The 23810-nt window shown below is 49.8% G+C and overlaps 1 long non-coding RNA gene across 8 annotated transcripts in view; it reads right to left on the bottom strand.

Annotated features, from left to right (window-relative positions):
- Nucleotides 1–23810, bottom strand: part of LOC144283347 (uncharacterized) — a 61877-nt gene that overhangs the window by 33999 nt on the left and 4068 nt on the right. For 4 of the 8 annotated variants that reach the window (XR_013351866.1, XR_013351864.1, XR_013351865.1 and 1 more), the window contains exon 2: nucleotides 134–1369. This is a non-coding gene — a long non-coding RNA (uncharacterized LOC144283347). Of the gene's footprint in view, nucleotides 1–133; nucleotides 1370–2063; nucleotides 2173–14722; nucleotides 19431–22519; nucleotides 22753–23810 lie in introns of those variants that run through there. The other 4 variants (XR_013351863.1, XR_013351867.1, XR_013351869.1 and 1 more) reach the window with 4 other exon arrangements.

Below are 23810 nucleotides of genomic sequence, written 5' to 3'. Positions count from 1 at the left end.
CTCTCTCTCTCTGTGACTGTCATGAATAAATAAATAAAATTTAAAAAAAAAAAAAAAAAAAGAAATCCTGTTCCCTCTTTATCCGTCTTACTGGGAGAGGGGAGGTGGTGGACTGGGAGATTCAGTACCTTACCCTCTCGTGGGTTGTGCTTATGGCTCAGTCTCGCCTTTCTCCAGTGGACCCAGGTGCTGCGGTGGGAGGGAGGGGGTCAGTGCAGAGCCCCGGCCCTGGAGTGCTCTGGCGGTGCCCTTGGGCCTCTGTACCTCACTTCCTCACCTGCACAAAGAGGCCAACAGTAGCCCTCATGTGGGCATTAACTCAGATTATCTAGATAGAGCAGGTAGCAAGGAGGCAGGTGGCAAAAAAAAAACAAAACAACATACTAAACGTGTTGTTGTTGTAGTTACTGCTGTCCAGGTAATTCTGCAAGCCTTATACCCATCCTCTTCTTTCATCCTATGGAATATGGATTCGCCACCTCATCCTATGGATAAAGAAACTGATGCTCTGGAGGCTTGTGTCCTACAACCCAGGTCAGAGACCTCGCCTAGTAGCTCTCAGACTGGAGTAGGCCTCAGCATCCCCCCGAGGCCTGTCAAATCACAGCTTGCTGTACCCTCCAGCCCAGGATTCTGAGTCAGTAGCTCGGGGGGGTGGGGGGGGGCAGCAATTTGTACTTCTAGCCAATTCCCCGGTGCAATCCAGGAGCAAGGATGTGAAGCAAGTGACCCAAGGTCTCCTCAAGCAGAAGCCAAGCTTGCATCCCTCTCCCTGTCCCCGGCAGCTAGCAGGTTGCCCGCTGGGCCCGCGCAGGAGCTCTGGGCCTGCCTGGTACTTGCCGTGACCTTGCCCAGCTGGCTGCTGGCCCCGAGGTGACTCCACTTCTCCAGCCACTCGGCCACTGTGCCTCCCAGTGTCCTCCACACGCCCCGAACCCACCTCCACAGGCAAGCCAGGCCTCGAGAGCATCAACGCTTGATGCAGACAGACGTCTCAAAATGAGAAGAAGAAAATCTGTCCTTGGAAGCTTTTGTCAAAGTCAACTGATACGAAACCAGCGGGTCTCGAAGTCCGGCTGCACTGCAGACCCACCCGTGGGGAGCAAACAAAATACCAGCGCTCAGATGCAGACTGAGTTGGTCCAGGGTAGGGCCTGGGGGTCAGCCCCCAGATGATTTCGGTGGACAGAGACCTTTGAAAGCCACCAACTAAATAATGTGCAAAAGTGAGCCTTCCCAGTCCCGTGTCCAGTGCAGTGTAGACAGAGTCCGAATGTGAGTGGACGAGCGGAGGGGACACATGCCAGCCGTCGCCGGGGTGGTACACGTCTCTACAAGTTGGCACGCATTTCTTCTCTGTCTTTTGTCACTTTTTGATAAAAAACAAAGTTATGTTTACCCAGTTTGTTTGGAAAGGCGCAAGGCCGACTTCCTGTCCCATCACATCATGTCCCCTGCATGGGGTCAAATACTCTCCTGCTGATTTCCTGGTTTCCTCTGCTTCTCAACTTTCGGATCGCCCGCATGCCACATTTCCCCCTCTGCTCCAATTGCTCTGTTACCCAATAGTCACAACTGCAGGGGTTGTGTCTCAGCAAAAATGCCCATGAGCCCAGGAGGGATTAGCCCTCTCCCCTCATCCCCACTCCCTGGCTGCAGCCGAGGGCATCCTGGGAGGAGACTCGTTACAGGGGGTCAGCAGAAGGAGGTGGGGACAAGGAAGCCCTCCTGTACCCCCGACAACCCACTCTAGAGCCATGTCCCCCCATTGTGCCCCTGCCCCACCCCCACCCCAGCACCATCATGCAGCTGGTGCTGCCCAACCGCAAACTGCCGCGGATAAGGGATTCTGGAAAATCTGGGTCTTCTTAGAAGTTAGTTTGGGAGGGTCACCTCACCCCTCTGAGCCACAGCTGTCTCAGCTGTCACATGAACACATAGTCCCCGCCCCCTGGGATGATGGCCCAGCTCACGTGCCCTGACGCGTGTCATGTGGCAGGCGCTCAGGACATGCCAGAGGCCTCCCCTGTCCACACTCGGTTATAATAGCAGAGAATACCAACCCTTGCTGTCAGCCTCCTGGAGGCCTAGGGAGGCGCTTTGGTGACATTTGAGGCCGAGCCAGGTCAGCCCCCTGGATTAGCCCCCATGCACCAGAACTTGACACTGCTTCTGCAGGCAGGGCAGATGGAAAAAGCAGGAAAGAAGAGAGTCAAGGATATTAGGCTTGAGCACCAGTAATAGCAGGGCTGCTGCACCAGGAGAGTAAACCAGGCTGCCTATGGAGGGACAGGCAGCCATGCAGACAGACCTCAGACCCCCTTCTTCCCTAAATTAGCCGGCAGCCCTGCCCCTCATGGATAGTGGCCTCACGGGCTGGGACTTGGAGCAAGTCCCCTCGGCCCCTCTGTTTCGCCTCTGAAAAAACAAACAACCATAATTCCACTGTCCCAATTCAGGGTCCCTGTGAATGGATGGGGTGCAGGAGGTACACCAGGAAGAGGCCCCGTCCACTGGGTGGATGGGAAGGAAGCAGGATGGGGCAGATGGAGGAGCTGGACTGTAGTGTGGTCCCAGCAGAGGCCTTGGCTGAGCCCTCTCCTCTGGGAGCTCCACACTGGGTGGCCCCGAGGTGGGGAGCGGAGTCGGGGTGTGGGGGCCTGGCTTTGTGTCCCCACACAGGCTGCTCACTAGGTACAGGCAACCTGGAGGTAGGAATGTGACCTTGGGGGAGTCAGAGCCCTTCAAGCAAGGGCAGTTCCTGGGGAAGGATTTAGCCATGAGCTGAGTGATGAGTGTCCCCAAGAGAAGTCCTGGAAAGCTGGCAACAGAGTGCCCCATCCAGTGCTCTGGGGCGTGAGGGGCAGAGCATGGAGGCAGACACACTGCAAACCCCCCCACTTTCCATAGAGGGGATCTTGTCGTACTCTTCCTGTCTGATAACCTGTTAGTCCTGTAAGTCAACCCGAGGAAGATCTCATTTCTCCAACAGTGAAATGACACTCTAACAGCTCCTCCTTGGAGGAAAATAGGAGGCGCTCCTAGGGAAACCAGGGAAGCCTGAGGTTCTCATTCTAGGCTCATGAGTCTTTCAGGGGAGCTCAGAGCATTACGGTAACTGAAGGGCCAATCCAGCCCTCCCACTGAACAGATGGGAAAACCAAGGCCCAGGGAGAAAAATAGCAAGGTATGGACAGAGGACGAGTCTCCGGGCCATCAGAGGAATGCTTTTTGATGGCCAGCCCACCATGTTCCTTTCCTACCAACATTCTCTCAAAGTTGACACCCAATCGTGAAGTAAATCCAACTCAGTCCAGCAATTCTTTTCAATGGGATGTGGTCTAGGGACCAAGCACCCTGGTCCAGTCAGAACAGATCTTCACACACATCCCTGCCCTGTCACCCACCAGCTGTGTCCCCATGGAGATGCCACCCTCCTCCTGCACCTGCCTTCTCATCTGCAAAATGGGTATGTCATACTTACCTCGTAGAACTGCCGCAAGCATTTAATAAAATACCAAGTGGGTAAAGTGCTTAGCCTACAAACCAGCTTCCTAGAAGCACTGCACAGTGGCAGCTGGTTGGGGACGGGCCAGGCACTGAGGAGCCGAGAGGGGTAAATATGGACATGGGCTCCTCCTTCTTGGGGTTTATGATAAAGAGATAAGACATCCAGTTGGGGAGGACTGAATGAACAGATGTCAGGGAAGGAGTGACTGAGTGGCTTCATGTGAGGTGGCCAGCAGTACAGATTGTATAAGAGAGGAAAAGTCAAGGGTGGACTTCAGACTGAAATGAGACGTGCATGGGACATCTTTTCATTTTCTTATTTTAAAAAATCTCACATTCAGGGCACCTGCATTGCTCAGGGGTTGAGCATCTGCCTTCGGCTCAGGGCGTGATCCCAAGATCTTGGGATCGAGTCCTGCATCCTCCCCCTGAGGGGAGCCTGCTTCTCCCTCCTCCTATGTCTCTGCCTCTCTCTGTGTGTCTCTCATGAATAAACAAATAAAATCTTTTAAAAAAAATAATTTTAAAAAATAAAAATAATTTTAAAATTCCACATCCATTAATATTAGATGCATTCTCATCTGATTGTCAAAGTAGTTCACTTGGGAAGCCAACATCCTTCCCATTCTACAGAACAGAGAGCACCGGTACTTTCAGGGACACGGGACTTTCCCAGAGTCACATAGAGGATCTAGGTTTTGTTTTTTTGTGGGTTTTTTTTTTGGGGGGGGGGAAGACGGAACATTTATTAGTTTATTTTAGTTCTTCTAATACATTCTTTTCCATTGAGGTGAAATTCACATAATATAAAAAGTAACAATTTTACTTAAAATGTACAATTCAGTGACATTTACTATATTCACAACTTTACACAACCACCACCTCTGACTAGCCCCAAAACATCTTTATCATCCAACCTAAAATCTCAAAAAAAAAAAAAAAAAAAAAAAAAAAACAACTAAAATCTCTTACCCAGTAAGCGGTTACTCATACCTTCCCTTGTTCCTGGCAACAACCAGTCTGGGTTCTGTAGGTATGGATTTACCTGTTCTAGGTGTGTCTTATAAATGGGATCAAACTTTCACTTACTGGTTTTAAGATTCATCCATGTTGTAGCAGGTGGCCGACTGATACTCCATTGTGTGCCTCTGCCAATATGTGTTATCCATTCATCCACTGGCAGATATCTGAGTGGTTTCTATCATTTGGTTCTTGTGAATAAGGCTACTATACATATTCATGTAGAAGAATTGGTTTGGGGTATATGCCTGAGAGCAGAATTGCTGGGTCCTATACCAATTCCACATTTAACTCTTTGAGGATCTCCCAAACTGTTTTCCACAACGGCCAAGCCATCTTCCATTCCCAGCAGCAATGTCCGAAGGTTCCAGATTCTTCACATTCATGCCAACACCTGCTACTTTCCTCTTCCTACATTTTTATCATCATCCTGAGTGGTAGGTATTCCATCAGTTATGAAGTGGTATTCCACTGTGATTTTGTTTATTGTTTTTGCGGGTTTTTTTTAGATTTTATTTAGTTATTCAGGGAGCCCAACGTGGGACTCGATCCTGGGACCCTGGGATCACCACCTGAGCCAAAGGCAGATGCTCAACTGCTAAGTCACCCAGGCATCCCTCCACTGTGATTTTGACTTGCCTGATAACACTGAGCACCTTTTCATGCACTATTCATATCCTTTGCTTATTTTCTAATTGAGTTGTTTGTCTTCTTTTGTGTTTTGCATTGTAAAAACTCTTTCCATATTTTGTATGTTAGACCCTTATCAAATATGTGGTTGCAAGTATCTCCCCCATCCTGTGTGATGTCTTTTCACTTTGTGAATAATTTCCTCCCATGCACAGAAGTTTTGCATTTGGAAGAGGTCCAATGTCTCTGCTTTCTTTTGTGGCTGGTGCTTGTGGTGTCATCAAGACTGATAACTTAGCCCTGATCTCCTAGCAAAGAGTCAAGGTCTCTCCTGCTACACATAGCGGCTTTTGGGGGGACAGTGAGAGGAGCTTGTACTTGAGGTAAGATGAACCGGGTCAGGAGGCAGTGGGAAAGCACAAGTGAGACAAGCTGTGTGAAGGACCATTCAAGGTCAGGGGTAAGAGTCCCGTGGCAGTTTCCTCTCTGTCCACCCCACTGGCCTGGTTGGCTGGTGGGTCTTAGTTCTAGCTCCCCGAGGGGATGGGCAGCAGGAGGGTCATAGAAAGGTCCCACATTGACAGGTGGGGACCTTCAAACAGAGCAGGGGGCAGGGCAAACAAGTAGGGAGTTGGTGACAGCAAGGAGGATGGGGAGGGTCATGAGAAGAAGAAGGGAAAAGAGGGCCACCCAGGCTGGGGACAGCATGAGAACAGATGCTGGAAAAAAATCTGCTTTTCCGAACTCTGATGCATGGAACTGACACTCCATCACAGCCACACTCAGGGCCCTGGCCTGTGGCCTCCAGAGGTGCCCCGAGGGATCCTGGAGGGAGGGCTGAACGAGCAAATAACCTCAGACTCAGATACATGTACGCGCGTGCTGAGTGGCTTTACATACATTATCTCGTTTACTGCTTCCAGCCTGTCTGTGGGATATTTATTTTTTTGACTTCATACGCGATGAAACTAGGATTCTCAGAGCTAGAGTATTTTGCCAAAGACCCCATTACAGACAAGGTATCGACCGAATTTGGACTTCTGTGTCCTGATCCCTAGTGTGGTGGCTCTTTCGGTTATGACTCAGCTACAAACAAATTCACCAAGGGACCTTCTGTGAGTCGTGGAGGTCCCTCGAAGTCAGGGCCAGCTGTGCATGTAGGATGTGGGGCATGGAGCCTCACTACTTGGAGGTGCAGCCCCTGAGAGCTGGTTAGAAATGCAGAGTCTCAGGCCCCACCCCAGACCTGCTGGATTAGAATCTACATTTTTCACAAGCCCCTCAGGGGATCTGTGTGCATGTAACAGTTTGGGAAACATCTGTCTGGGGGGATCATTTCAGATGCTCAAGAAGAATTTTTAACTACTAGCAATAAGGCTAACTGGAGTCGTCACAATGAGGCTCAGCCTCCTGGTCCAACCACAGACAGCTAGCTCCAAACTTTTCAAAACACATCATCTGACCAGAAAAGCTCATAACTGCTTTGCTTATCAGCCAACGGCTGACCTCAGAACCTTTGGCAAGACAAAATGTTCCACTCCCCCAATGAGATCAGTATTACATTTCTGGTGATGTACTTATCTCGTTACCGTTTCTGACATATATTATGTAAAACTGCTCCTCTTGCTTCCATTGTCATTGGTTTATTTGAATTTCTGACGTGCCTTGATCCTAGAGCACACTGACACAGCCACCCAGATGTCTCTCCCTCCAGGTCCCCAGCCCCCCCCCCCCCCCCCCCCCCCCCCCCCCGTGGTGGCCTTGGCTCCTGCCCTCTCTCAGAGATAAGACAGCTGGGCCCCACCTCCGGTTCTCTAGGCGATTCCAGGATCCAGCACTGGCTGAGTCCTTACTGTCTTCTGTTCTTTGAGGATTTTCCAGACTTAACTAAGTTCCTTTTCAGACCTTTTTTTCTGACTTTGCTGGACTTAGAGACTGCTAGGAGACAAGAGGCACCTGGCTCAGAATACATGCAAGTAGTACTAAACAGAGCTTCCTCCCCTCTCTATGATGGGGTTGGGGCTGGGGAAAACTGGCAGCTCAGGGCCCAGGATGGGACCCAAGAGGTCAGATGGGAAGGTAGAGGTCATGAGAGGACAGCGCTGGAAACCCTGGGCTCTTGGAGCAGCCAGAGCCAAGAGAGGCTCTGACTCTGCTTCTTATTTGCTGGGTGACTTTGGGTCAATTACTTACCCACTCTGAATTTCCTTGGCCTCATGTATAAAATGGAGATGATCCCAACCTCTGGAGATTAAATTAAATATATGTAAATACAGGATGGCAGGCCTGCCACTTGCAGACACTTCATGAAAGGGGGCTTCTATTTTGAGTACAAAGTAAGTCATTGAAGGATGGAGCTTCCCAAAAATGTCATGGATCTTCCAATTTTTAAAACAAACACACACATACACAATCATACTTTTCTGCATAAAATTCAATAAAGTATAACTAAAAAAATGAAAAGATAAATGACTCTTCATATACTTAATGCAACACTTAGTGACCTACGGGCCAAATCTACCAATTGGCCAATGTTTTATGGCCCACAGACCAAGGATAAATTTTATATTTTTAAATTTTATATATTTTGAAAAGAATCTGAGAAAAGTGTGGTGACCTGGATCAGAGAACAGTCCTGGGAACAACCCCCTTGAGTGTATACTATGTGTCCAGTGGCCTTCCCAAGTCACCCTGTTGACTTTTCCCAATGAATAAACCCAATGAGACACCCATCATTGTCCTGTTTTACAAATGAAAAAAAAATGGAGGCTTGGAAAATACAAAGAACTGGACCAGGGTCACAAGGCTAATGAGTGGCTATGGCTGAATTGAGTGCCACTGCTCTAAACTAATCATTTTACTGTGAACCTTCCAAATTGATCTGACAAGAGTCAAAATGAAGAAAGGAAAATCCTCAAATGCCAAGGATCCACTCAATGGCCCAGAGTGGGGGAGATCCATGCTGGAGGCCCCATCAGGGAGGCTGAAGTCAACTAGGTCAGGAGTGAAAAAGGCCTGGGTGGACATAGCAGAGACCTGTTAGGCTGCCACCACATACAGTTCTGCAGATTGTGCACTGCACAAAGATGATGGGCAGAGGCTGAAATCCAACCCACCCTCGTTTGGTCAAGTGAGTTCCTTGGGGCAAGACTGCATCTGTCCAAAGCAAGTGGGAATTTTCATTTCACTAAGAGATCACCCTTGTTCCCTGGGCTATGGGGCTGCACCCACCCAGCAGGTGCACCTCTCCCTAATTGCGTAGAGACTCCATGTAGGTGAGCAACGTCCCAGATGTATCTGAGGATTTGGTGGGAGCCAGGCCCAAGTGGTCTTGGGAATAGAAGAGTCTTCATCTTTAAAGCACAAAGAAAAAGCAAACATCACAGATGGGGAGTCTCAGGCTCCAGAAGGCAGACCGACTTGCCCAGCGCCGGGTGACTTGTTAGCGGCATGATTTGGAGTAGAACCGACCCACCGGTTTGGCGATCTCTGGGGGCATCTCTCAAAAAGCGAAAATTAGGACAAGGGTAGCTGGGGAGGGGGCTACAGGATGGTGCCATGTCTTTATAACTGCTTGGCAAAGCAATTTCCCGTGGTAAGGCGGTTCTCAAATTCTTTATAGTGGTCATCGTGTTATTGATGACGATATTCAGTACACGCCCGGTGGAAAAAAAATCGCAGCAAATGTAGTAATAAATTGGGGCGATTTCCTAGGTAATGTCTCTTTTCCAAGGGCGTGCTCCATTTCAAGGGTCCTTTTTCATCTGTGTCAATTGAGAACTAGGGGTAACGTATGTCCTGGCAGAGGGGAACGGGATGTTTACAAGAATGCCGAGAATGGGTGGTGGGGGCACAGAAGTGTGTGCAGGTGTCCGGTGCGTACAAGGTCACCAAGCACTACCCTGAAGGTCAGTGCGCTCTGCAGAAGTCATTCCCTACAGAAAGGGCAAATGTCCCTTTGCCATGTCTCTCCACCATGGGCCATCCACAGGCCTCTTCTGGCTTCACCCTCCTGCCCCTCCTGTGAAGGGTGATTATGGGCAGGGGGCTCCACTCTGCCACTTGGCAGCACAAATTCACACTTGAAGGACGTGTCCCTTCTTCACCTGTGAGGGGTGAAGGGTTTGTGCTAAATCGGGTTACATGGGATGGACTGTGAACCGTGGGTCACCGCGGAGGTGGCGTGGCACGTCCCAGTCGGGGCCCGGCCCTGCTTAGCCTGAGCATCACGCTAATTGAGGTGGATGCCTCTGTAGGCTGATGAATCGAACCACAGGCCTGCTGTGGGGACACGGCAGCGTGGACTCCATCTGGAGAGCCCCAGGGCCCCACTCGTCCTGTGCTGGCCGCCTCCTCGGCAGGCGGGGGGGCGGTGTGGGGGGAGCTTGGGCTCGTCCCTCCCAGTGGTGTGAAATGTTCCATTGCAAACCCGGGTGAAGCAGTCATAAAACTATTTTAAACCCCTGCTGGAAGGAGGGGCAGGCCCACTGTTTCCATGCTACTTGAGATTGCTTCCTCTTAAACCTGGAAAATGTAGCATGCTTGTATGTGCATGTGCGGATGAAAGAGAGAGAGAAAGAGAGAGAGGGAATAGAGAACATAAGCACCTCAAATGTCTTTTCTCTTGGAGCCCGCCTGCTTCCTTTTTCTCCTGTGTTGTGAGCCTGGGCAAAGGATGCGGACAAACGTGTGCTCATTAAAAATGCTTCTCGAGTGGCTGATTTGTGCGGGGCTTTGGCAGAACTGGCCTGATGAGCCCAGAAATTAGGGCAGAGCTGTGCACTCCTCCTGAGAGGCAAGCCGTTGCCTCTCCCCACTTGGGGCTCCTTGTGGGTGCTAGCGAAAGGCCGGCTGGACTGAGCTGAACCCAGAAAAGCAAAAGGATCATCCCTGTCCCTCACGTTCGCCTGGAGACCCGGCCAGGCACACACAGGTCTAAGCAAGTCAGATCCCAAGCCGGCGAGTCACTATGGCACACCCGTTCTGTACCCCAAAATACACTTGCCTTGTTTGCTCGCTTATGCAACAGGCCATTTAGCCACGGAGCTCCGGTACTCATCAGCCACCCTGAGTGGCGCTGGGGCAGTTAGGAAGAGGTGAGCCCAGAAGCTTCCCCTTCCCATGACCTCGGAGGAGGAGAGACACATACTGTGATAAATATAACACAGCGTGCTCACTCCAGAGGCTCCTGCAAAGTGTGGGAGGGACACAGGGGCTGGGCGGCACCTGCTCATGTTGCAAACTAATCTGGGCTGAGGTTCAGAAGTGCAGAAGGCGGAAGGGAAGAGGGTGGGCCATCCCTGGCCCCTCTATGTTCTGGCATGGACGTGTGTCCCACACAATGATTAGCATTCTTCATAAGACCCTCGTGGAGGAAGAATTTCTTTCCCTCAGTCTGTGGATAAGGACATGGACATCCAGAGGTGAAGGGCACGTGGTCAAGGTCACAGAACTAGAAATGTCGATCAGGGTTTGCAGGGCAATTTCCCCCTGCACCTGCAGAGGGGCACAGGGTGGGAAGAGGTCTGTAGGGTGTGGGGAGGTCGGCTGGAGCACACATTCCACCAAGACTTTGCACTTTGTCCCGTGGGCAAGTTTGCAGTTTGGCAGCTGCTGGGTTGGGGGTTGGGGAGGCAAATATGAGTCGTGCTGAGTGTTACCTAGTAGCGAGCAGAAGTGTGCAGCACGCGCTCTAGGCCTGGACCGTGATCTCAATCCCGTCACAGCTGTGTGCCACGCGGGGAGTTACTTAACTTCTCCGAGCCTCGCTTTTCTCATCTGTGAAACAGAGATGATTCACACCAGTACCGGTCTCCCAGGGCCGCCCCAGGGACTGCGTGAGTTGCACACACCTTCCCCTGCCTTGAGCAGTGCCCAGAATGGCAAGGAACACAATAATATACGTGAGCAATTCTACTGGGTATACAGCATCTAGCACAGTTTCTGGTACCTAAGAGGTGCTTCATAAACTATGGTGTTTTTTTTTTTTAAGATTTTATTTCTTTATTTGAGAGAGAGAGTGTGAGCAAAAGAGAAAGAGAATGAGAGAGAGAGAGAGAGATGGAGCAGAGGGAGAAGCAGACTCCCGGCCCAGCGGGGAGCCCGATGCAGGGCTCCATCCCCGGACTCCAGGATCATGACCTGAGCTGAAGGCAGATGCTTAACCGACTGAGCCCCCCAGGTGCTCCATGATCATTATTTTTATCTCATGTTTTATCAAAATTATCCAATACCTTCAATGCCTCATGGACCTGTGCCAGGATCAGGTAAAGAAGGGAGTATTTGTCAGCTACTGATGCCATCTTGAGGCAGGGGCATTGCTTATAAATTGAGAATAAAGTCTTTTTTTTTTTTTTTGACTACTGAGAAGTCAGGGAATAAGAATTCACTTTCTCTTTTTTTTTTTCCCCAGTATGGCATGGTGTTTTATGGTTTAAAAAATCTGCAGATCTGTCCATTGCTTCTCTTTTCATTCCTAATAAGGTTCTTTTTTGTCTTCTCTCTCTCTCTTTTTTTTTTTTTTTGGTATATTTTTTTATTGGAGTTCAATTTGCCAATATATAGTATAACACCCAGTCCTCATCCCAAGTGCCCCCCTCAGTGCCCGTCACCCCGTCACCCCATCCACTTTCTTGTCTCTGCAAGAGTTTCCATTTCTGGGGCTGCGTGGCCCTGAGTGAGGGGACACACAGCCCTTGGCAGCCCACTCTTCTGAAGCCTGCCCGAGGCTGCCTCTCCTTGACTGGCCTGGAGAGGGTTAAGCCTTTCTTCCCTGAGAGCCTTGCTTGAAAAGGACCCCGATGTCACCGCAAAAGCTGGATATTTCTTTTGGCCTTACCACCAGTCCATTGTGTAATCTTGGACGCGTTCCCTCCCTGGTCATTAGCTGATCTGATCTTCATAATATCCCATTTAATAAATGGAAAGGCGATAGAAAGAGACCTGCCCCCAAATTACAGAGACAATTAGCCCAAGGATAAACTAGGAACGAGGAAAACGAGATAAGGTGGGAGCTCCCGGGGAGGAGGGGGGGATCTGGACTTCAAGATGATTCAACAGCTCTGCTGGGCAACCCTCCTCCCGGGGGGTGGGGGGTGGGGGGGGTGGTCCTACCTTGACCTTGGTGACTTCCTCTCACCCCATCTGCAGGGCTCCAGCCCCTCCCACCCTGACAGGCTCCTCCCACCCCCCACCCCCAGGGGGGAGGGAGATGGTTCTGCTGCTCCTCAGGTGTGATTCCTGGAGCCTGGGCATGACCAGCATCTGGGTCCTGGGATGTGCTGGAGAGTGAAGGACCCAGGAGGCCAGATCTAGGATGGGTGGGGAGTAGGAGCCCAGGAACCTGCTCCCTCCCTTCTCCCCGGTGCAGTACTTTCTGTGCCTCTTGGGGACCCTTGCTGTGATAGGGCCATACCAAGTAGAGCCCCTGGGGTTCACACCCTCCAGTGTGTTCCCCTACCTGTCCTGCCTGCCTCGCCTTTTCTCTCCAGCTTCTTTGGAATCCTTCTCTCTGGTAAAATAATAGCAAGGAAGCTTTTCCTCAGCTTTTGCTCAGTGGGATTCTAAGAGTAAGTAATTTCCCTCTCATTATTATTAATTAGGATAGCTAAAAGGCAGGAGGAAGAGGAGTCAGAGCAGGACTGAGAAGGAGAGAGGGGGTGCCACTGGCCATAGGTGGGTAGTAAAGAAGCATCCTGAGCATTTCAGCAACTGACAGCAGTGCAGTGCTGGTTCAGTGCACAAACTGGACGGCCGACTGCGGCCGACGGCCCGGGTTTGCATCCCTCTTCGCTTAGTTACAAGCCTGTCACTGGGCAAAGCATTGAACTTTCTGTTTCCTCATCTGGAAAGGGCAGATGACAATGATTCCTCTGTCATGGGGTTTCTGAAAATATCAAGTGTACTGATAATTTCTCAAACGCCTAGCACAGTGTCTGATACATCGTAGGTATTATTTATTTGCTTGTTAAACATACAAGTCAACGCAGGACTCTCCCTGGACTTTGCCTGTTTGCAGGACTCTGAGGAAGTTAGTGAGCTTCTCTGGGCCACAGTTTCTTTAGCAACAAAATGAAAGGTTTGAATTAATAAAGGACTTGACCAGTTTTGAGCCTCTGTTTTCTAAAGAGACCCCTGACCCCCCCACCCCACGCCTCCCCGGGCTCTAATGTGAATCCAGCACCGTTGCGGGTCAGGGATGGTCATAGATCATATATAAATGGCCTTAAGATTTACATAAACCAGGCCCTAATTAATCTTCACAAGAGGCCTGTGTGGTTGTGGGGAGTTCCCTGTATTTTATGGAAGAGAAAGGGAAGCTCAGAGAGGTTCAGTGACTTGTACAGGGTTGCAGAGTCAGCTATGGGATCAGAGCAGACTGGAATCTGGTTCACTGGTCGCCCCACGATGCAGCCCAGTCCTGGGGACAAGGTATTCCTGCAGACACCCCAGCTCAGGGGCTCAGGATGGGACTGCAGGGCTGGATGCATCCCTGGCAACTTATAGGGGGTCCTCCTGAGGGCTTGGTGGCTCCCAGATTGTAGGGCGGCAGCTGCCCAGCTGTCTGGGCCGCTGTGGGAGGGCTGGATGCCGTGACACCTAGGCTCCAGGAGGAAACGAGCACATCTGGATGGGAGCTCCCGTGTTTGCTTGGCTGTCTGCTGGGCCACAGTGGACTGGGCACGTGGTGGGTGCCCAGCAGACGTTTGCACGCAGCCACCTCAACTTCCCCAGAAAATTCTGGATACATACGTGTTCAGTCTGGGTTTTTTTTTATTATATTTTATTTATTTATGCTGGAGAGACACAGAGAGAGGCAGAGACATAGGGCAGAGGGAGAAGCAGGCTCCCTGCGGGGAGACGGATACAGGACTTGATCCCAGGACCCTGGGATCATGCCGTGAGCCAAAGGCAGACGCTCAACTGCTGAGCCACCCAGACGTCCCTAGTCTGGGTTTTTAAAATTCTTTCTCAAGACATTGCCAGTCACCTGACCATAAAACACTTCACACCATATTAAACCATCACATAAACGAACAAGGTAAGATTTCTTTTGTCACCTTCCTAGAAGAATGGAAGTGGGAGAAACTCAGAGCCTCTGTCGTCCTCTGTGGGTTCCCGGTGGAGTGGGGGTGGGGGGGCGGCGGTCAGGCTGGGACATAATCAGGGTGTCAGGTGGCAGGGGGGGTGAGGATGCGAGCCAGGCACCCGTGCACCCTCTCCCTGCCCGGGGTCTCGTTTCTACAGAAGTCCCAATATTCTTCCTTTACTCCGAGCTAACAGCATTTGCTGTAAGTTTATTTGGACTTTGTCACCCTGTCCCCAAAGAGTGGCACTGACATGTTTTCTTTTTGTCCTGGTATCACAGGACCAGATTCGTTGCTCATGGGTATTGGAATGACATCATTTTGACACCCAACCCTGGCACCTACAGATTCTTAGGAATGCATTTCTGCTTCCTGGGGAAGCTCAGATGGCCTCTTATGGGATGGCGACAACCCTGCTGTTCGGTGGAGATCGCCTCCTTTAAGGGCATAGTCTTGGATCGAGAGGGATGCAGATAGAAAAGAGGATGGGTTTATTGTTCTGTTTAATTCGTGTATCTTTGGGACACCTGGGTGGCTCAGGGGTTGAGCATCTGCTTTCAGCTCAGGGTGTGATCCTGTGGTCCCGTGGTCGAGTCCCGCATCAGGCTGCCTGCTTCCCGCATCAGAAGCATTGAGTCTGCTTCTCCCTCTGCCTGTGTCTCTCATAAATAAATAAATAAATAAATAAATAAATAAATAAATAAATAGATAAATGAAGGAAATGCACAAAGTGGACTAGGGCCCCCTCTCCCGCCCAACAACCAACTTCCAGCTGGGATTACACCCTAACAGCCAGGCACTGGAGAGGGGGCATCCGAGAAGGAGAGCGTGGTCTGGGGAAGACCACATTTAGTAAATGTTCAAGTTCACCAGCTCTGGGTCAGCGACTAGGCAAGGGGAGCACAGAACGATGGAGTGACACACACCTGGCCTGCAAAAGACACAGGCCTGTTGAGCGCAAGAGTGAGGTTATGTGTAAGGTACCCTGGACACTAGGGGAAGGGGTTCAAGAACACGCCTGGGAGAGCCAGGGGCTGTGTCAGGGCAGACAGTGCGCCACCTGAGGCTGCAGGCCAAGCAGTCAGCGCCGGCTGGACAAGATGCCAGGAAGCAGTAGGCAAAAATGCGGAGGCAAGAGAGAGCATAAGATACACAGGACACAACAGGGCTCTGGTACGTAGGAAACAAATTACGAGGAGGGAAGAAGGAGCAGGACTGGGGACAGACAGGCAGCCACGGGCAGTGCAGGAGATCTGCGTGCCCTGCCAATGAGGTGTCACGTCTTGCAGATGACGGAGATCACACAACAGCACAGTGAATGGGTCAGTGGGGTGTCCAGGTAGTCCTGACCCCATGGTGGTGTTGGTGTTCTCCTCCTTCCCCTCCTCCTCTCTCCTTCTGCTCCTCCCTCTCCTCCTCCCTCTCTTCCTCCACCTCCTCCCCCTTTCTGATCTTCCCTCTCCCTTTCTTTTTTTTTTTTTAATTTTTTTAATTTATTTATGATAGTCACACAGAGAGAGAGAGAGAGAGAGGCAGAGACACAGGCAGAGGGAGAAGCAGGCTCCATGTACCAGGAGCCCGGGTCTCCAGGATCGCGCCCTGGGCCAAAGGCAGGCGCCAAACCGCTGCGCCACCCAGGGATCCCCCCCTCTCCCTTTCTTCCTCTCCTGCTCCTCTCTCCTCCTCCCCTACTCCTATTCCTCTCTTCTTCTCCTCCTCCCCCTTCAGCTCTTCCCTCTCCTCCTTCCTCCTCGCCCTTTCTCCTTTCTCAATGGACCCTTACTGAATATAGTATAAAATCACGAGTTTATTCCTTTGTCTTACCAAGAAGAGCCTCTCGTAAACATCACAGACCTTGTTTGCACACCTGTTCAGAGTTTGAGGTCATTACTCAGCACATAACCCTTAGGGCCAGCACTGCAGGTGTAACCTGAAAAAAAACACCAGAGCACACAGATCGAGGAGCCCTTGATGTGACTGGAGCTAGTGGATCTCAAGCTGTGTCCACGATCCACGGAGGGGATCTTAACGCTGCTGTAGCAGGTAAAGGAGGTCCAAGGGCCCCCTTCCCCTGCACTGAGGATATATTTATTTTTTATACCAGGGTTGTCTCCACCGGAAAATGTTGCTTGTCAGGAACAGAAATAGTCCACAGTTAAAAAGTAAGGAGGGCAAAAGGCATTCGGTGGAAAAGAATGGGTTCCTTCTACGTAAATGCAAGGAAAGCTCAACAACTAGCTACTACTACTAATAAACATGTATTGAGTATCTACTGTCTGTCACTATTCAAGAACTTTATGCTTATCAACGTACTTAATCTTTATAAAAATACTAAATACTAAAGTGGACACTATTATGGTGCTGATTTTATAGCTCAGAAAACTGAGATTCAGAGAGGTTACATAACAAACCCAAGGTCACACAGCTAGGTAGCATCGGAGCCTTGATGTGAACACACACAATCTGGTTTCTGAATCAATGTTTTTTACCACTATACTGAAAAGCCAGAAGCAGGAAGGTAAGGTCTAGTGCAGTGCTTTAGGGGGAAAGGAATAAAGAATGGTGGCTTCAGGAAGTGGCCTGCATGGTGGGCCCCAGGGTGGGACCCCTGCCACCTTGTAACTGAGGAGGCAGGGGTCCGGTGGCTAGGAGTCTCCTCAAACTACTTGGAATGGGGAAGAGCCATTTCTCAAAGCAAAGGCCGATAGGGGGTTCCACACAAGATTTACTGTGAAGCAATAAACAAAGAGAAAAGGGTTCCACTGCAAAAGGGGGGGAAAAAAGAATCCCCAGAGTCCTCTTATTTTGTATATGAATAAGTAAAAATAGGGAAAAAGCTAATGTTGGCATTGTGAGTTTTTATTTTTATATTATTTTTGTTGTGAGGCTTTTGCACATTGAAAAATGTTTTAATACGAAAATCACTAAAAAAAAAAATCTACTTTTGGGGCACCTGGCTGGCTCAGTCAGAAGAATACGTGGCTCTGGATCTTGAGGTCATGAGTTCCAGCCCCATGTTGGGTGTAGAGATTACTTAAATAAACTTAAAAAAAAAAAAAAAAAAAAAGCACTTTTCCTGAGGTCTCTGAATTCAACTTACAAATCTCTTTTAACCTAGACTATCATTTAGCAATTACTTGCAAGGAGTCTCTTGTTCAGTGTTTAAAGGACCCTAAATAACTTCAAACAACTGGTCCAGCTAACAGCTGGATTCATTAAATCCCCTCCCTTGTTTAAAGGGCTGTGACAAAAGGTGTTTAAAACACCGACTGATGGGATCACTCCACTTACAACTAAGTTTGAAGACTTGTGGGTTCTTCTAAACAATCAAATGTGGTTAACTTTCTAATTTTTTTTTTTTAGTCTTTTCCAATGAAAATTCACAAGTCTGGATTACACCACTGCTCAGTGACGTTTCAAATGGGCATTATCAGGCTGATCGGACGCTATCAAAACATTTTCCTTTTCTTTTTATTACACCACATACTTCAAATACCAAACATATGCCGACTTCCCCACCGACGTTACTTTTGGGATTTACTTTCCCTTCACTCGGTAAAACTCATTCTAAACTTTGCCTGGGTGGAGAGGGGTCAGGCTAGGAGAATAACCAAGTTGTTTCAACTTCACAAGCAAGTACCGACCTAACCTCACGAACTTATCGACCAGAGATTACTGGCCAGAACACAAGGTCTGAGGGGCAAGGACAATTTTTTTTTTTCTCCTTCAAGACAGTTGGCGCTGATTCAGGCTTTTTCTAGTTACTATGGCAACACGCAGCTCCAAGGCCACACTGTGCACCTGGGATCAGCTTCTACACTCCTGCCTCTGCATCTAGGCCCAGTGATCTAACCCCTTCTTAACCTGGCAGTAAGGATTGCTACTTGCCCCCAGATACCCATTTCCCACAGCACGTATTCCTGGGATAAGGACTACCCTTACCAGTGTCCCTTGCAGCTAGGTGGCTGGGAATGGCCTTGGGAATGAGATGTAAGAGGAAGTGGTGTGGGCAAATCTGTAGGAGAATGTCCTTAAAGGTAAAGGGCATGTTCTAATCTCCTTCTGAATGACTGGGATGAAGAGTTGATGGCTGGAGCCCAAGCAGCCAACCCAGACCAGGGAGTCACTTGGGGATGGATGGTGCGCCCTACTGTGAAACAACTGGCTGGATGGAGCCTGGGTCCCTAACCCTGTAGAATGCCACGCCAACCTCATGTACCAGGACTCAGAGAAAGGAAAGATTAGCTCCTGTCTGATTAAGCCAGTGCGATGTTGCGTTTTCTGCTGTCAAATCTCATCCTAACTGCTACCAACACTACCACCTGACTTACATAGGTGAAATCCCAAATTCTTCCCCCGACAACAGGATTCTCTGCCAGTCAGCTATTTTGCGGCCTGATGCAATTCCGCCTTCTTCCATGTCTGGTCATAGACGACAGTCCTAAGGCACCCCGACGACTTACAGGATTTTGCCTAACTGACACCCCAAATCAGTAGCAGATGTCACATCTCTTAAAACTGAGGCTAGAGCTCCCAACACGACGTCGAGGTAGATTCCGCTGCCTCCAGAATCATTAAAGGCAGATCATTAAATGAAAGCATCTAACATTAATTCATATTTTATGAGTCTGCAGTTCAAAATATATAGCTTAACACCAGAATGTCTAGTAAATCAATACACATGAAAACAGTAATAGCTTACTGTGCGCTTACTACGTGCATGGCTTTGTGAGCCACTGTCTTTAACCTTTCCAACATCCTAGTGGGTGAAGTGTGTCTTTATCCTCATTTTAGATGTAAGGAAGCCGCAGCCACGGGTTCAGCCCAAGCTCAGACATGCAGCCGCACCCCGCAAACAGCACGAAGTGTTAGAGGTACTCCTGCCTGTGTGCGGTCTCCCCACGGTTTTAAGCTTTTTTTTTTTTTTTAAGATTTTTATTTATTCATGAGAGATGCAGAGACAGAGACAGAGACAGAGAGAGGCAGAGACATAGGCAGAGGGAGAAACAGGTTCCATGCAGGGAGCCCGATGTGGGACTAGATCCCAGGTCTCCAGGATCAGGCCCTGGGCTGAGGGTGGCGCTAAACTGTTGAGCCACCCGGGCTGTCCTCCTCACGATTTTAATGATCAAGAGAGAAGAAAACAAAAAGATGCTTGCAGGTTCCATCTCAAGGGATGTTAGCCTATTCAAGTAAAAAAAAAAAAAAAAAAAAAAAAAAAAAAAGGAAATTATTTCAGGGCTTCTTTGCCATTTCTCAGCACCATATAAGGCTGTCATCTTTATTCCTTTTAAATATGGAAACCTTCTAACCCTACCCCGAATTTGGATATAGGCTTGGTTTCTGCTGAGCAAAAGTAACTTGTTCTTCTTTGTGTGGGGGGGGTTGGGGGTGGGGAGGGGAGGGGCGGAGGCAATTGGAAAATTGTAAGACCAGCACCATGGGCACGTAGTTTCAAAAAGAGGCAATTATAAGGCTTTCTTTTCTCAGAGAGATGCCCTTGGCCTGGCGGAGCCCTGATATTTGGCAACTCCCACACGGAGTACTTTTCCATTCTCATCTATAAAACATTTGCAGGAATGTCGACAAGTATACCATGCATAAGAAAGATACTTAAATTAATAATGGCCATCATTTATTGAATGCTTACTAAGTACCTGGCACTGAGCTAATAACTTTTCATATGTAATCTTTCCCCCTTAAAACGACTCTGAGAGGTAGGTACCATCGGCCCATTCTGCAGACAAAACCTGGAAAGGGGTTGCCTGGGAGGATCAGTGGTTGAGTGTCTACCTTTGGCTCAGGGCCTGATCCATGGAGCCTGCTTCTCCTCCCTCTGCCTGTGTCTCTGCCTCTTTCTGTGTCTCTCATGAATAAATAAATAAAATCTTTATTTAAAAAAACAAGACAAAACCTGGAAGGCTCAGAAAGTTTAAGTCATGGGCAGGCACACGGGTCCGGAGCCCCAGGCCTCCCTCCAGCAAGCAGGTGGGGCTGCCCTTGGACTTCGCCGCCTGTGCTCTTTCCTTTAATTCCCCAGGTGAAGGCGCTGGTTCTTTTTTTTTTTTTTTTTTTTTTTTAGGGCGCTGGTTCTTAAATGTCAGAAAACCATGATACAGACCATCTTCCATCCCTAAAGAGCCCGCAATTTCTTTTCAAGAAGCAAAGTGTTAACCTTGGGCTCCTTGACATATCTCAAATGCAGCAATTGCATTCTGCTTGTTTCGACTTTACTCAGAAGCGGAATCCTTGGAAGACATCGTAGAGTGAAAGGTTTCGGTTGCAAGGACCCTTAAGATTATCTAAGCCTGTGGTTTCCATCCTGGGAACACTCTGTCCAAACGGCAACCCAAGTGGAAGCGCACGCACAATTGAAGCCGTCTTTGTCAGCTCCCTCTCTTACCCCTTCGTGTGGTTCTCTTTGCAAGTAACTTCCATAATGATAATTAATCATGGATACTAGAATATCTCCAGGATCCACGCACTCAATACATACTTGCCAAATGGATTAATGGACGTGGGTACCCATGTGCAATCCCCTCGGGTCTGACGGAGCATAGTTTGAAAACCTCGCTCTAACTCAACCTCCTCAAGACAAGAAAGCAGAGGTCAGAAAAAGGATGCTCACAGCCACTGACAAGTCAGGTGGCTACACAGTGGCAGAGCCAGGCCTTGGGGTTAGAACACCTCATCAGAGAGACTTTGTCCATGGCCCTGTTGGGATTTATGGTTGAAGGGCCGAGTAGGATGTGTCCACCCAGCCCCTGCAGCTGTGTTACAAAAGGAAGTTGTTCAAAACTGCAGAGTCCTGGACCCTGATCTGGGGCTAGTAAATTGTGACTCCCTTGGCAGTGGGATGCAGGACTCTGTGCTTAGAATAAGCCTCCTGGAGTCATCCTTGCACATGCCGAAGTTGGAGAAGTGGACTCTCCAAGGGTTCCTAGTCTGGCCCCAGGAGGTAACTGGCGACGTAGCTGTGTTCCTTCTCCTGCTTGGGGCCAGAATGAAGAGCCACAGGCCTACCTGGCAGGCTATGTAGAAGGTCATGTTTTTGACTGATTTCTTCTATAACCATTTACTGACAATTACCATGTCCTCAGGGTTCCAAACTTGTTCCTCTTCATTTTCCATGACATCCTCATGTAGGGACGCCTGGGTGGCTCAGCGGTTGAGCGTCTGCCTTTGGCTCAGGGTGTGATCTGGGGGTCCCAGGATCAAGTTCTGCATCGGGCTCCCCGCAGGGAGCCTGCTCCTCCCTCTGTCTCTGCCTCTCTCTCTGCTTCTTTCATGAATGCATAAATAAAATCTTAAAAAAAAAAATTCCCCATGTGATCTCACTCACACTTGGTCTCTACCACCACGCTTGCCTGGGAATCTAGTCCTGTAGCCCAGTCCTAAACACACAAATACCTGTGGCCTGACACTCTTCGGTCACTCCATCTACTCCCTTGTGTATGGACTGGCTTGTGAGTGCTCGCAGAATAGAACATGAGGACGACGCTACGTTACTTTAGGAGCCAGATCATGAAGGGCATGTGGCTTCCACTTGGTCCTCTTGGGTGGGATGCTCCGTCTCAAAATCCAGCCTCTGCCTCAAGCAGCCTAAGCCACCTGGACATGCTCCGGTGGACAGAGCCCGGGGAATGTAGTCTTCAAGTCAACCCATCCCCATCCCTACACCTAGGAGGGAAGAAGCCTCATAGGACCCCAGCCGCGGCCACTGAACTCAACTGCAGCTTCCCTGACATGTGGGCCAGAAGATAAGCCCACCCTGGGAGATTCTATTCAAATTCCTGAGCCCCAGAATCCTTGATCAAATGCAACAGCTACTATCTCATGCTTCTCGTTTTTGGGGATTAAAAAAAAAATATGTACTTATTTATTTGAGAGAGAGAAAGCAAAAGAGAACACAAGTAAGGGGGAGGGGCAGAGGGTGAATGGGAAGCAGACTCCCCACCGAGCAGGGAGCCCAATCCCAGGACCCCAGGATCATGACCTGAGCCTAAGGCAGATGCTTAACCAACTGGGCCACCCAGGTGCCCCTGGGACCCCTGGGACCCCTGGGGGATGTATTGTTATGCAAGGATCAGGAACTAGAATAAACTGCAACCAAATGTCCCGCAAAAAAAAAAAAAAAAAAAAAAGTGAAATGTGATGTGGGCCAACGGTACTTTCTCCTTCCCGAGGTTCTGTGTTTGGAGATGGCCACCATCCACCCAGCGTTCATTGCCGTCGCCCTGGGGTTCCACGTAAAACAAATCTCACTTTGGTACCTTCAAGAAAGAAGGCTGAGTTGCCGCGTGTTTCGTCCCACAAAGCAAGGGATCCGAGGGGAAGATGCTGCCAAGCGCTGAATCCACAGCTCAGCGCTGCTTTCAGGGATCCGAGATTTTTCTAGCTTTCAACCCAATCGTGCCAACGCTCGTCTTGCCATGAGAGATGGCTGTTGCCTCTTCAGATGCCTCGTGCCCATCTGGGTGTGTCTGTGGGTGTTAAACTTGTAGCTCTGGGCGAGGAAGGAGGAGGAGATAGGGATCGGGGTGTTCCCCTCCTCTCACCACCCCTGACCCACGTGGGTGGGTTCTGCTGGTTTCCTCTCCTCTGAAATGCATCTGCCTCTGCCCAGGCTTCTGCGCCTTCCTCAGGTCAGACCCCTGACACCTGGATTATTGTTACGATCACTGCCTCCAGTCTGGACACCCTCCTTCCCCCGCCGCCTCACAAGGCTGCCTGAGTGGCCCGGCCAGCATGCGAGGGTCCACATGTCCCCCCATCGCCTCTGCTCAAATGTGAAGTCCCCGAGCTCCTAACGGCTCTCAGGGTAAAGCCCAGACTTGCGAGGCTGTGGATGAACTGGATGAGCTCATGCGTCCTACACACACTGCACACGCCCCTCTGCTCTCACCTACCTCATCCTGAGATCCCGGGCCACCTGTCCCCAGGAGCTACCCCGTGGTGGAGGAGGTCATTGAGAGGACGTGACCGCCAGCTGAAAGGAGAGCTGGCCCGGGGCAGGTGGAGGATCTTCACCCCCTCCCTTGTCCTTGGAATACACACACCACCTCTCCTGCACCCTGTTCCCCCAGTGGGAGCCGTTTTCAGGGACACAGCCTTGAAAAAGCCAGGGGTCGCTGAGACCTCCTGGACAGTGTATAGGACGGGACCTCATTAAGGCCTCTCTATAAACTTTTAACAGTCTAGAAGGCAGGTTCAGAGATCTACTCATCTTGAGGCACCCAAGATAAGACTTATTAAGTTCTCTTGCTTATTAAACCTGCCACTCACCATCTCTTTTGTCCGTCTCTCCCTGTCTTCTGTGAGTTGGGCCAGTTTTGGATTTTACCCCAAATGCTCCTGAGCCTGCAAACCAACACCCTCTAAGTGCCCAGCTGCTGGCCTATCACAACACTGCCCCAGTGTGCTGAAATTACCAGGACTTCAGTCCCCGCTGCCAATCTGTGAGCTCCTGGAGGGTGGGGACTGTGTTGTGTCCACCTCCATGACCCCAGTACTTAGCACAGTGTCTGATGGGTCAGGGTCGGCCCTAAGTATCCAATGACTGTT

Source organism: Canis aureus, chromosome 14 (assembly GCF_053574225.1).
Source record: "Canis aureus isolate CA01 chromosome 14, VMU_Caureus_v.1.0, whole genome shotgun sequence".
Taxonomy (NCBI): domain Eukaryota; kingdom Metazoa; phylum Chordata; class Mammalia; order Carnivora; family Canidae; genus Canis; species Canis aureus.
Note: the sequence above shows the minus strand (reverse complement) of the source record. Positions and strands in the feature narration are given on the sequence as shown.